A 12,249-nucleotide genomic window follows, 5' to 3' on the forward strand; every position below is an offset into this window, starting at 1 on the left:
TAAGCGAAACTGGTACACCAACTTGCCCGGATATGAACATAAGGAAACTTTATAGTAATTATAGCAAAGGAATATTTACATCCTTTAGTTATAAAGAAAGGTAAATGTTTGAACTAAATAAAATCAAGAGGGGGGAATAAGTAGCCTGGGTAATTAAGTAGGGCAAGAGAATGCTTCCTTTTTCTTCTTGAATAGAATAGAAGGTTAGATTCCATGCTAAATTTTTGTATCATATCACATAAGATTATCCACTCTCCAATTCTTGCCATTAAAACTTCAATTTGTGCATAAATTAAAATATATTTAATTCTCAAACTCAGGTGGGCAGTTGCCCTCCTGCTTCTCCGTGTTGTGCATAACCTCCCACGAAACAAAATCCTAAATACGCCACTGGCAAGACTTGAAAATCAGTTAAAAGTTGGATTATTTTCTTAAAGAATTATTTGAATTTATATACATTCGAGATATCCACTAATATTTTGAATAATTGCATTTCTTAAGTCAAGAAAACAAGAAGCAAAACGAATAGTTAAAAGGACTATTTTTCTTTGACAAGACTCTTTTCAACATAAGAAGCTTAAAAAAATAAAATTAAGACAATATGTTCAGTAGTTAGCAACACTGCCTTAATAAAACGATTTCCAATTCTACGGTAAAAATCTTCTCACACATTATATCAACAATTACCAGCATTAACTATTTATCTGTTGGAAACATTAATTTATATCGTCTTCAATTCCAGCAGATAATTACTAATTATATATTCATTTCCTCGTTATTATGTAATTTCGGTTTGTCATGCTGTCATAATAATCGCATGAGCTCCCGAGTGGACAATGAACCTCTGGATTACAGAATCGCAGAGACAAGAACTATTTCGTATCACGACAAATTGACGCCTTTTTTTGTTTCTTCTTTTCTTTTGATAAGAGCAAATAGTTGCCCAACAACATTATAAGGAGGCAATCAAAAGTGTATTTTTTATGTTTTTTTTTCTGATAATAATTGATCTTGATTGCGGCAAAATGAAGTGGACATTTTTGAAAAGTTGTAAATTTACATGGAATCATTTCCTTTGGCTACTTTTTACCGAATGTCATAGGGGAAAAAAAGTCCTTTGCAAAGTCACATGAGAAAACAAAGAAATTAAATTTTTTAATTTAATGTCCGATGATTATGTCCTCTCTAGATTAAAGGAGACAGATGGTTAATGAAAATGAATTATTATGAGAGCATGGGTGGAATGAGAATGTGGGAAAACGGAAAGACCTTGAAGAAGTCCACGAATATATGTCCTGGGATCGATTCAGGGATCCCTCCCACTAAAGATGAGCGTTCTATAGAAGTTAAATAACAGATACAGGAAAGGACTAATAAACTATTCATAAAGATACAAAATGTATGTAATTCCTTTTATTTGACTGCGTTTGTGTGGAAATAAATTGTTTTTAAAAAGATCAAAGAAAAAATGAGATCACATTTAGATTACGTAGTGAAACAGTATAATAATATATTTGTAATTGTGTACATCTCGCTAGGCAAATGAAAATAAAAAAGAGAAAGATGTTTAATTTGCTTTAATTATATTAGTGTTCAGTGATTTATTTATTTATTTATTTATTTATTTATTTATTTGATATTCTATTATAAACAGTCTTCATTTGCTGTAAGTATTAAGTAAATTTAATAAACAAACGAGACGGATCCATATGAAGGGCAAAAAACGTTTGGGGGGGCCGGATCCCCATTCCCGCACCAATACAGCCCTGAATAAAGGTCTTAAACAACGAAGTAATGTTTGCGCTAGTTTGATTTACTTTGAACTACCGATGAGACTTTTTGTTTTGAAAAAGAATGAGTGGTCAGAAATATTTTAGCAAGGCTGTACATAAACATGTTACAGTGATTACAATACACAGGGTGTTACATAAGTGTAGCACAATATTTTGAGAACAGATTCCTCACATGAAAATAAGAAACAAAGGTCATATGGGCTTGTGCCCAAAAGTGAATAGTTTCGGAATCATAGGGTGCCGAAAACGTGAAACAAGTCAACTTTAAAAGTTCATAGCTCCACTACTATGGGACCTATCGTAGTTGGGTGAAGATATCATTGAGGAACTATTGAAATATACAAAAATCACTGTGCAAGTACTGGAGCATTCTTAAACATGGATATTTGGATAGTTCAAATACAAGTTCCTCAGTGATGTCTTGACCTGACTACGGTAGCCCATAATAGTGGAACTATGGATCTTTAAAGTTCAATTATTACACGTTTTCGCCACCCTATAACTCCGAAACTATCTACTTTTGAACAGAGGCCCATTTGAGCTTTTTCCTTATTTTGATGTGAGAAATATGTTTCGAAAATATTGCGACACCCTATATATATATATATATATATATATATATATATATATATATATATATATATATATATATATATATAATGTTGAGTTTGATAAGAAGTTTAGGCATGACACATTGGTATTTTTTATTTTTATTTTGAGGAATCCGTGTTAAACACCTATTTATTGTTTTACTTTCGAGCGACGAAAAGAATCACTTGAAAAGGTAACTTTAGAGCTCCTAAGTTATAAATCACTTTGAAAGAAAGTTAAGTAAATTATAATTACTTAACAAGTAGTACTGAGAATTTTTAGAAATAACACCTTTCTACAACGTTGATTGGAACAACATTAAGTGATTTCAGTACTCTTGAGTTTTATGTATCTCGTAATATGCTTAAGAGACAAGTAAATCAAAACAACAATTCCTGCTTTACTATTTCTTTAATTTGAGTTATATATAACAATATAGTAATTTGCTTCACTTTTTCATCTTTTTAATTACATACTTCCTGTCTAAATATTTTATTGCATCCGTGAATGAGCTTTTTTTTCTTTCGCAATTTTCTTTTTTAAGACATTTCGCTATCGACTGTTTTCCGTGCCATCTATTGAGGAACAAAATAATTTCATTCAAGGAGTGAATATCATACTGTGTTAATATTGCTTTAATTACGTAAATTGAAGTGCAATTATTTTTGTGAATCTTCGCTTTATGGTTTAACATAATCTTTGACATAAAAGTTTTTAAAAAGAAAGCCTTGCATGTTACACACGATTATTAACCTTTCGTAGAGTTTCTTTTTTTCTTTTTTTTTTTATATGAAGATGTACCTACTGCATAGATTTTATACAGTAAAGTACATCGTCACGGAATTCACAGTTCAAATTGTCTTCTAATTACACAAACATATCTACAGGAATAAGTTGCTTAGAGAGATCTTACAGCGCGTGTTCTACTGTATTTACGAATTGGCAAAAGTGTTTGTCAATTCAAATTTTTAATAATAGTAATACAAAAGCAGTAAACAGCGCGTGTTCACAGCAAGGGCGCTGATTTCTCTGTAAATTTGGGAAGGGGGGAGGGGGGCATTCAGATGCAGAAGGTGTATATATATGAAGATTTTAAGACAAATTGCACTCAAATTATGCCAAATATTGTATATTAACAAATACAGTAAGGGGCCCACTTGAGCTTTTGGAGAGGACCCGGGCCCCCTTGGCCTCCCAGGATCGGCGCCCTTGGTTCACAATCGAATCCAGTATTGTCTTGTAGTATGACGATACGAGGGTGGATCAATAAGTATTCGACCTCCTGTAGAAAGAAAAGAGAGATGATTTTTTTTTTTTTTTTTTTAGTGTAATCCTCTTGGACCCCAACACACTTGGACAGTAGATGTTCCAACCCTTACACGCTTTAACAAAAAATAAATTATCGAAGCTATATAAATTTTCCTTTGTTACTCACATGACGTCATGATCATTACATTCAAATCTTTTGCCCCGCAAGTGATGCTTCAATTTCAGGAATAGATAAAAACCGGTTCCGTCCTGTTCTGTCTAATGACCCTCTAGCACTTTATAGAAAATATTTTAAATGATCTAATCATTTGGCAGAACAGGAATTCTTGTTCTGACTAATTCCTGTTCTGTCTAATTCTCGCAAAAGAGATATTTAAATTTGAGGGAAATTTATTAGTACTATTTTTTCCCCTTGATTTTCAAATATCATTCCAAAACCCTTTAAATTCAATTTGAGCGCACGAGTGAGGGGCATAAATTGAAGCTCTCGTTTTGTTAGTTAGGTTGAACGCATGAGCAGAAAGAAATGTTTTATGTGATCGAACTGCCCTTAAAATCATTTTTAGTATAACAAATCTAGTGAAAGCGTCCAGTATGATATAAAATCACAACACTACAAATACGTCGAGTAAAATGATTACATAATTTATTTCAGATAAATACTTTCAAATATCTACAGCAGAAAGCTTTACAAGTACAAAGAAACACCAACAAATTAAAGTATCGCAACAGGAACCACAGTTTTAATTTCTTAGAGGATTCACTGTATATATGTTGTCCATTCGAAGGATAACAGAACCTTGAAACTTTAAAAATCGTACTTATAAACACATAAAGTTGACACATATTTTGACACCTTCTAATATACAACCTTCATTGTTCTAAATGTAAGCAGTATGTAACAGCGTCTACATACGAAATCAAATCCAAATGACCTGATTCGAATGACCTTTACGCTGTTAAGAACTTGATCCTTTGGTGAACACGTTTATATTTGTTTCTGTTCGGATATTACAAATATCTAATGCCACTAGAACATAAATTGTTATATTTCTAGAAATTCAATGCAGGAAATACAATGGTATATCCTGTATTCCCCTAAACCTTCTGCAATGTATAGATAATAGTCATAAGTTTTGAAACATTATATTCCTTCCATTCATGAGTAAATACTGTGCTGCCAAATGTCTTGAACCGTGGCAAAAATGCGAACTAACGCTCACGTCCTCACACACCTACGCGTTGAGCCAATAAGGGTTCAGCTATTGCTAAGCGAGAGAAAGCGAGTGGAACTCCTTCAGCCGATAGCAGCGCTTGCAACGGAAGACTAGGGATCAAGTCAATGTGGCATATCTTTAGTATACGTAATCTTTAGATGGATCCCCCACTAGGTATAACTGCCTTGGTTGCAAGATTTAGATTTTACCTCGAGTACTAGTTTAGATTCCACTTTATAAACAGTAGTAACAGTCTCATATATCCTTAGTGCTGTAAATAGACGTTAAAAACCAGCCAACTAATTAACTTTGCAATAGGTAAATTATCGTTACGTCTAAGCAATTATGTTTCAAGTGATTCTTTCCCTTTACAGGGTTAACGCTTTGAATACGTGACAAAGTGTGTCCGTGTCTAGATGAATTCGTATAATCATCTGGAATTAAAATATTTTGTTATTAAACGAGCATTATCGGACATTTTTTTTATCGTATCATTGTAAATGGTCCGCCATATTATGACAAAATTTAATTTAAGAGTTGTTTTATATAAAAGAGAGACCCGAACAACGAAACAATTAAATTAAGACCTGAAAACTACTCTCAGAAAGGGATGTCCAAATTCGCGAGCCCGGCTCTGCAGAAAAATCAATGAGCACGAACCATCTTAGCACAAGTTTTGTAAGTGGATAGCGTGGACGCCAGCCGTAATGAGTTTAGTGAGCCCAAGCATACCTAAGTCTTATTGAGGATAGCGAGCCCGTGGCTACCTTGAGTTTCATTGAAGTAAGTGAGCGTGAGACTCATTTAGGTCAGTGAATTTGTGCGCAAATGCGCCCAATTGAGGATAACGAGGCTGTACCCAAGTGAGACCAATTGGGGATAGTGGACCTGTACGCAATTAAACCCATTTGAGGACAGTGACCTTCTGCCCAAGTGAGGCGCGATTACAAAATGGCCGTTTCTAGACAGAGCTGAGATTAAAATGTCTAACTCAACCACTGACGGGTATACGTATAATAAATAAAGGAGGCGGATTATATAAGTGAAAGTAAGTGATTATAAAAGTGTTTGTGGCATGAACACTTTAAGAAGGAACGAAAAACACCCCTCTCAACGTGGATATTAACAACCCGCCAGGAATGTGCCCCGATTTCTAAGGGGGCGTTGGAAAAGGGGCGATTGGGTGAGTTTGAGATTTCATGACCTACTAGACCATTTTCTTATTAGGAAAGCCATTATGCATTTTACGAATTATCGAAAGTTTACTCGTATACATTTTTTAAAACTAATAATAATGTTGATTCTTCAAGGCTGGTTTTAAGAATTGAAGCCGTTTTCTGCTTCGTTACTGTTTGATCCAAATCTTACATTCAGCTCTGTCCATTAGTAGATTGGATTAAGATGAGGGTAGGACCTTAGGACAATCGTATTTACTCAAGGAGACACTAGGCTCGGAAAAGTTGATGATAGTTACGAACTTTGAATATTGAAATAAGATTACACAACTGTTACTATTCGATATTTGAACCGTGTTTTTAATATTCAATATTCTAACTTCGCCTCAGAAACCTAACCTTTTTGCTGTTGTTTCAGCATTCACTGAACATGAGCATAACATGTATATACTAGATTTCATTCTGGTATTAGAATTTATGAAAATCGTATTACGAAACACTCAAATTTTACTGTATATAAAGAAAAGGAAAATATTTAACAATTTTGTTTAGGCCACGATAATTGATTAACTCTAAGTTTAGAGAATGTAATCAAGTGCTTGAACCAATTACTTTGTGTGACGTCAGAAAAGTGCTAATTAAATATTTCTAACCGCGTGTTTGTTTTTTTAAACAATAAAATATACATATGCATGGATATATATATTTATATGTGAGTGCTGCAGTTAGAGGTTTTAGTGAGGGGGAGGGACAAATGGTAGAGAACAATAATCCAGGCGGAAAACATATTATTAGTACGAAAGAGCTGCATGCAATGAGCTTACAAGGTTATTCATAATGGGAGGTCCCAACGACCATATCCATGTTATAATGGCGCTCTGCTTAAATGATATGATAATGAGTATTGCAGTTATTTTACTGTTAAATTAGGCCAGAACAGCGAACCAAGGCAGAAAGTAACAAAAAGAATTATCTCTTAATGTAGCAATGAGTACAGTAAAATCTCAGTGGTCACTTTCTGCATTTAATCACTGCATGAAGAAAATAGCCTTGTGTTAGTATTTCAGGGGATGACTGGTAGGGAAATTTCCCCCCGGGTATGGCCGCCCACAGAGGGGGGCAATGGAAAGTGGTTGTCCCCATGATTTTAGAAGGGTGTCCAGTTTTTTGGAAATACATATCAAAACATACTAATTTGATCTCACATATTATAATTCTTAATGTATTTATATTAAATCTGAGACGGATCTCGGGATCTAGAAGGTAAAAACCGAGGTGGCGCAGCCAGAACCCAGATTGTTAGGTATATCAATAAATAATTGTTTAAATTATGTTCGTCACAAAAATTGGGGTGGAGAGCATATTCCCCGGCCCTGGGCTATATCCGCCACTGCATTAAATACTATTGTATCGTAGTTTATTTGGTGTAGTTAATAAGGATATGTGCCAAAATAATTGCATTTTTTTTTTTAGTGTGATGTAGGTATTATGTGCACAAGTGCATTAAAATGTGTATGTGTGTGTGTGTGTGTGTTTTCGCATATGTGCTTGTGTGACAGTCTTTCACCCCTAAGAATTGGTCTCCTACTTCCCTTGGAAAAAATTCCGCGAGCGGCCCTGCTCTGAGAATCATATCTGCGATCATGCTTCATATAGATTACCAACATTTTTGTAGTACTATTTTCCATAATATTTGATATTTGGACTTCTCATTTAAAGTAGTAACATACGTTTTTCAGCGTTTTTTTGATATTTGACTTAAAAGGGAAGGAAACGGTATGAGAAGAAAAAGTGAGTGGTGATTACGATTACTGTAATGGGAGTCCATAATGCGAAATATCTTAGGGTTAGAGACGTGAAATATGATATTTGGACATTTACTTAAACCAATTAAACAAATGTTTCAGTGATTTTAGAATTTCAAATAGAGGAAAAATGGATGAGGGTGCTTCCTTAAGATACCTACAAAAGACGTTCGAATTCTTTGCGAGACTTCGAGTTCTGTATGAAAGAGACGGAAAGGTTATATTGCCCACAGTAACACGTGTGAGCATTTGCTAGTATTTTATAACCAGATTTCATTTCAGTAAGATAAAACTAATCTATAATGCAAATTCAATTTGCAAAATGAATGTCTAAATCATATTAATAAAAGAAACAGTAAAAAAAAAAAAAAAAAAAAAAAAAGAAAAGAAAAGAAAATAGCAATTCTCATATAAATCAACATGTACTCGTAAATCGATGGGATAAGAATTTTAGGAATGATCAAAAAATGCATCAAAAGATTGCGATCTTAGTCAAGAATTTTCGAATGATCCAAAAAATGCATCAAAAGATTGCGATCTTGGCTAATAATTAGTTTCTGCATCAGGGTCCATAAAATTTTTGAACGGCCCCTAAATCGAGTTTTCGTATCTTACGGAATAAGCACATCATACTGAGTTAAGTAATATCTAGTTTGGGTTTGGCTACATTATAGAAGTTCTCCAGATATGAAGCTTAGAAGAAAATTTTTTACTGAAATACAGTATATTTGATTTTTTTGATCCAAAAAGTAGCGTACTTACTCAATACCTTTAAACAAAAAGTGATTAGTCGGAATTAGCTATTATTGGTGTTAGTCCATTCGTTTTGTCACCATAATGTGTACATATCGTGGAAATGAAATTACATTTTTTTTTTTTGTTACTGGAGCCAGTAACTTATTCGCCGAAGTCATCGTGCTTTGTTGTTCTTGTACTAACGTCCAAACAAGTGAACAAAAGAAGTGCAAAATAAATAAATAAATAAATAAATAAATAAATAAAAACAATAAAAGTTTTTTTTATGGAAATCCGAACAGATTTTAAAGTTTTTAAAAACCGAAAATCCTGTTTCTTTCAGCATTACTTTTAATCACACAACTTTGATAAAAACGTATCCTAAGAGGGGGAGACAGGGGTCAAGATTTACCCCAATAATAGAGCATTTCACATGCTCTCATGTTGAAAAGATTAATTTAAAATAAAAATTCCTTATTGAAAATAAGTGTGTATGTGCCCCAGCTTTTAGAAATTTCTGCTTATACAAGGACGGGGTGACAAAGCAATTTCTATATTTTTTTTTTTTCAAAATATACAATCCAAATATACCTTTTTAAGAGGCCTAATCACTCCGAAATTAAAATACCGCTAATTTTACAGTAATTATGTGATATCTTCAAATAGATAAAAAAAATAATCGAAATGTGGAAAACAAGAGTGCCCTAGACAATATTATTTTGCATGAGATACCGTTATCACGAGTCACCTAGTAGCTTTCTGTTTGCGGCCATTTAGAAACGCGAAAATAAATGTCGATTTTCTAAATAGCTGGAAATCAAAAACAGATAAGTGAGTCGTGATAACGGTATCTCATGTAAAATAATATTGTCTAGCGAAATATTGTTACACTTTTCGATTATCTTTTATCTATTTGAAGATATCGCATAGTTACTGTAAAATTAGGGGTATTTTAATTTCGACGTGATGAGGTCTCTTAAGAATTTTCCATAACACTTTCTTCCTGTGAGAAAAACCGACATTTCAACTAGTTCGTTTATACAGGATAAATACAGCTGATTATAATTTGCATCTATAAAAATGTGTATTCGGGGGGGGGGGGGCGAGTTTCAATTTGATGAATTCAAACACTGGCGCAAATGTCGGAGGGATGAGGGAGACATGTCCCTTTCCAATCTTGGAACTGGGTGGACTGTCCTCTCCCAATAATCCGATTTGAAATATGTTCTTTGGGGAGAAATGTGATGATTTGTGTCCGATTGCTACAAAGGAAAGTGAGATGAAATTAATGTCCCCCAGAATAAGCCTCAAATCTGCCCTCTTCTTAATGTTGAAGACAACTCTACTCCCCTGATCCTCCACGGCATTGTTTTTCAACTTCATTCGCTAAAAAAAAAAAAAAAAAAAAAAGAAAAAAGAAAAGAACAGTCTTACCTGTCCCCCCCCCCCCAATGTTGATGACAAATTTGCGCCGCTAAATTCAAAATTCAAATCTCCTAACATTGCTTAGAAATTTAAAGAGGGATATGTGAATTATAATTTTGCCACTTGTACTATGCACAATTGCATGATTTTTGCTGGTTTCTTTTCACACATTTTTATTCTTTATTCCAGAAAACAAGACGAATGTTGGTGGGCCAGAAGCGAAACTCTTCTCTGCGTGATTTGAATGCCAAATAACACCAATTACCTGGAAGAAGTGAAACCCTTCAGTTGAAAGAGCATCACGACATAGAAAATGACATTGTTAGAGCCACTCCCTAGGGACAATTCATGATTACTATTTTGTTCCTTTTGTCAATACATGGCAAGCGGAACGTAGCCGCTGGAAACCAACAATTGGAAAGACATGAAGTTTTGAATGCGTTTTCAGATTATTGTTTTTAATTAATAGCTTTAAATATGTTGCTCTAATTATGAACTGTTTTATTACAGCTCCAAGAATGAAAAATATTTTAAGAATTCAGGGTTTAACACATAGTTCTAGCTTATGCGTCTTACATGAAAGATATTAATACATTTAAGCATGTGATAGTAAAGGCTACTTCAGGTGGGTTAGTAGACAACGCTAGTAATCAAAAATACTGGTAAATAATCTATATTATATAAAACTGAAGGTGATTATGTTTGTAACTTCATACCTCGTGAAACACATGATCGATCTTGATCAAATTTTCAACATAGATGAGGTTAAGAGTCTTCACCCCGGCGAAATTAAAATACCGCTAATTTTACAGTAATTATGTGATATCTTCAAATAGATAAAAGTTAATCGAAATGTGGAACAAGAGCGCCCTAGACAATATTATTTTGCCTGAGGTACCGTTATCACAAGTCACCTAGTGGCTTTATGTTTCCAGCTGTTTAGAAACGCGAAAATAAATGCCGATTTTCAAAATAGATCGAAATCGAAGGCAGATAAGTGAGTCGTGATAACGGTTTCACATGTAAAATGATATTGTCTAGGGCGCTCTTGTTCCACATTTCGATTAACTTTTATCTATTTGAAGATATCACATAATTACTGTAAAATTAGCGGTATTTTAATTTCGTCGGGATGAAGACTCTTAAAGCCTCGGGTGATTTTTACCATTTCACTTTGATGGTGGAACTTAAGAGAAGAGGACTGGAGGATATTTAAAAATGATCGAAAATGAGCGATATCAATGCCCAAGTTTTCGGAGTTGCTGAGATGAACAGTAACACTTCCGATGTAGTTTCAATCCAAATTCATCCCCGCAACTTGGAGAGGGGGAGGAGGTGATATTAATGATCAAAAATAATTGACAATGATCGATATTAGTGTCTAATCCATAGTTTTAGGGTTGCTGAGACAAACAGTGATACTTCCGATGCCGTTAAAATCCAAATTTACACTTTATGTCTAAAATTAAACGTATTCTTGCCTTGCGAAGGACGGGTATTCCGATAATAATAATAATAATAATAATAATAATAATAATAATAATAATAATAATAATAATAATAATAATAATAATAATAATAATAATTGAAGAGTTAAATACAGTATATATCTAGTCGTTGCAGACCAAATCAAAATGTGAGAGGGACAGATGCCTCCTTCAAGTACAATGTAATTAGAGCTCATAGCATTAAAATGAAATACATTGAAATGGCTTCAAGGCGATCACCCAAAGTTTACAACTAAATTCTTTTGTGTAGAGAATTTTTCTTAGTTTAAAAAGGGAAATCCCGTAGGTAAATTTAGCAAAAAGGGAAATTCCGTAGGTAAATTTATCAAAAAGGGAAATTCCGTAGGTAAATTTAGCAAAAAGGGAAATTCCGTAGGTAAATTTAGCAAAAAGGGAAAAGATTTATTTTTCCGATAAAACGTAAAAATCCAGGGAAGTTCTGGCACTGATTGATTGTCCAATGTAAAATGTTTACACTTTTTCTTGTTCTACAGAAATAAATCAATATAATTGTAATAGTTTGTGTGTGTGTATGTGTGTGTGTGTCTGTTCAAAGTAGCATAATTTGCACTTATTATTTACTTGGTGTACTTGTGTGTATTTTTTGTAAAAAATAAATAAATAAAATAAAGGAAAAAGAAAAATAATAGAAGCAGAAAGTAAATGAATAAAACAAATATGGTTGATACTTTCTTTAATATAGCTAAAATAATCTTATCATACAAAACTAT

General features: G+C 33.5%; 1 long non-coding RNA gene across 2 annotated transcripts in view; it reads left to right on the plus strand.

Annotated features, from left to right (window-relative positions):
- Window positions 1–12,090, plus strand: part of LOC145665681 (uncharacterized) — a 125,927-nt gene extending 113,837 nt beyond the window's left edge. The window contains exons 3-4 of one of the 2 annotated variants that reach the window (XR_014127591.1): window positions 10,200–11,804; window positions 11,835–12,090. This is a non-coding gene — a long non-coding RNA (uncharacterized LOC145665681). Of the gene's footprint in view, window positions 1–10,199 lie in introns of both variants that reach the window. The other variant, XR_014127590.1, reaches the window with a different exon arrangement.
- The last annotated feature ends 159 nt before the right edge of the window (window positions 12,091–12,249 follow it).

Source organism: Thermobia domestica, chromosome 12, assembly GCF_964235325.1.
Source record: "Thermobia domestica chromosome 12, izTheDome1.hap1.1, whole genome shotgun sequence".
Taxonomy (NCBI): Eukaryota; Metazoa; Arthropoda; class Insecta; order Zygentoma; family Lepismatidae; genus Thermobia; species Thermobia domestica.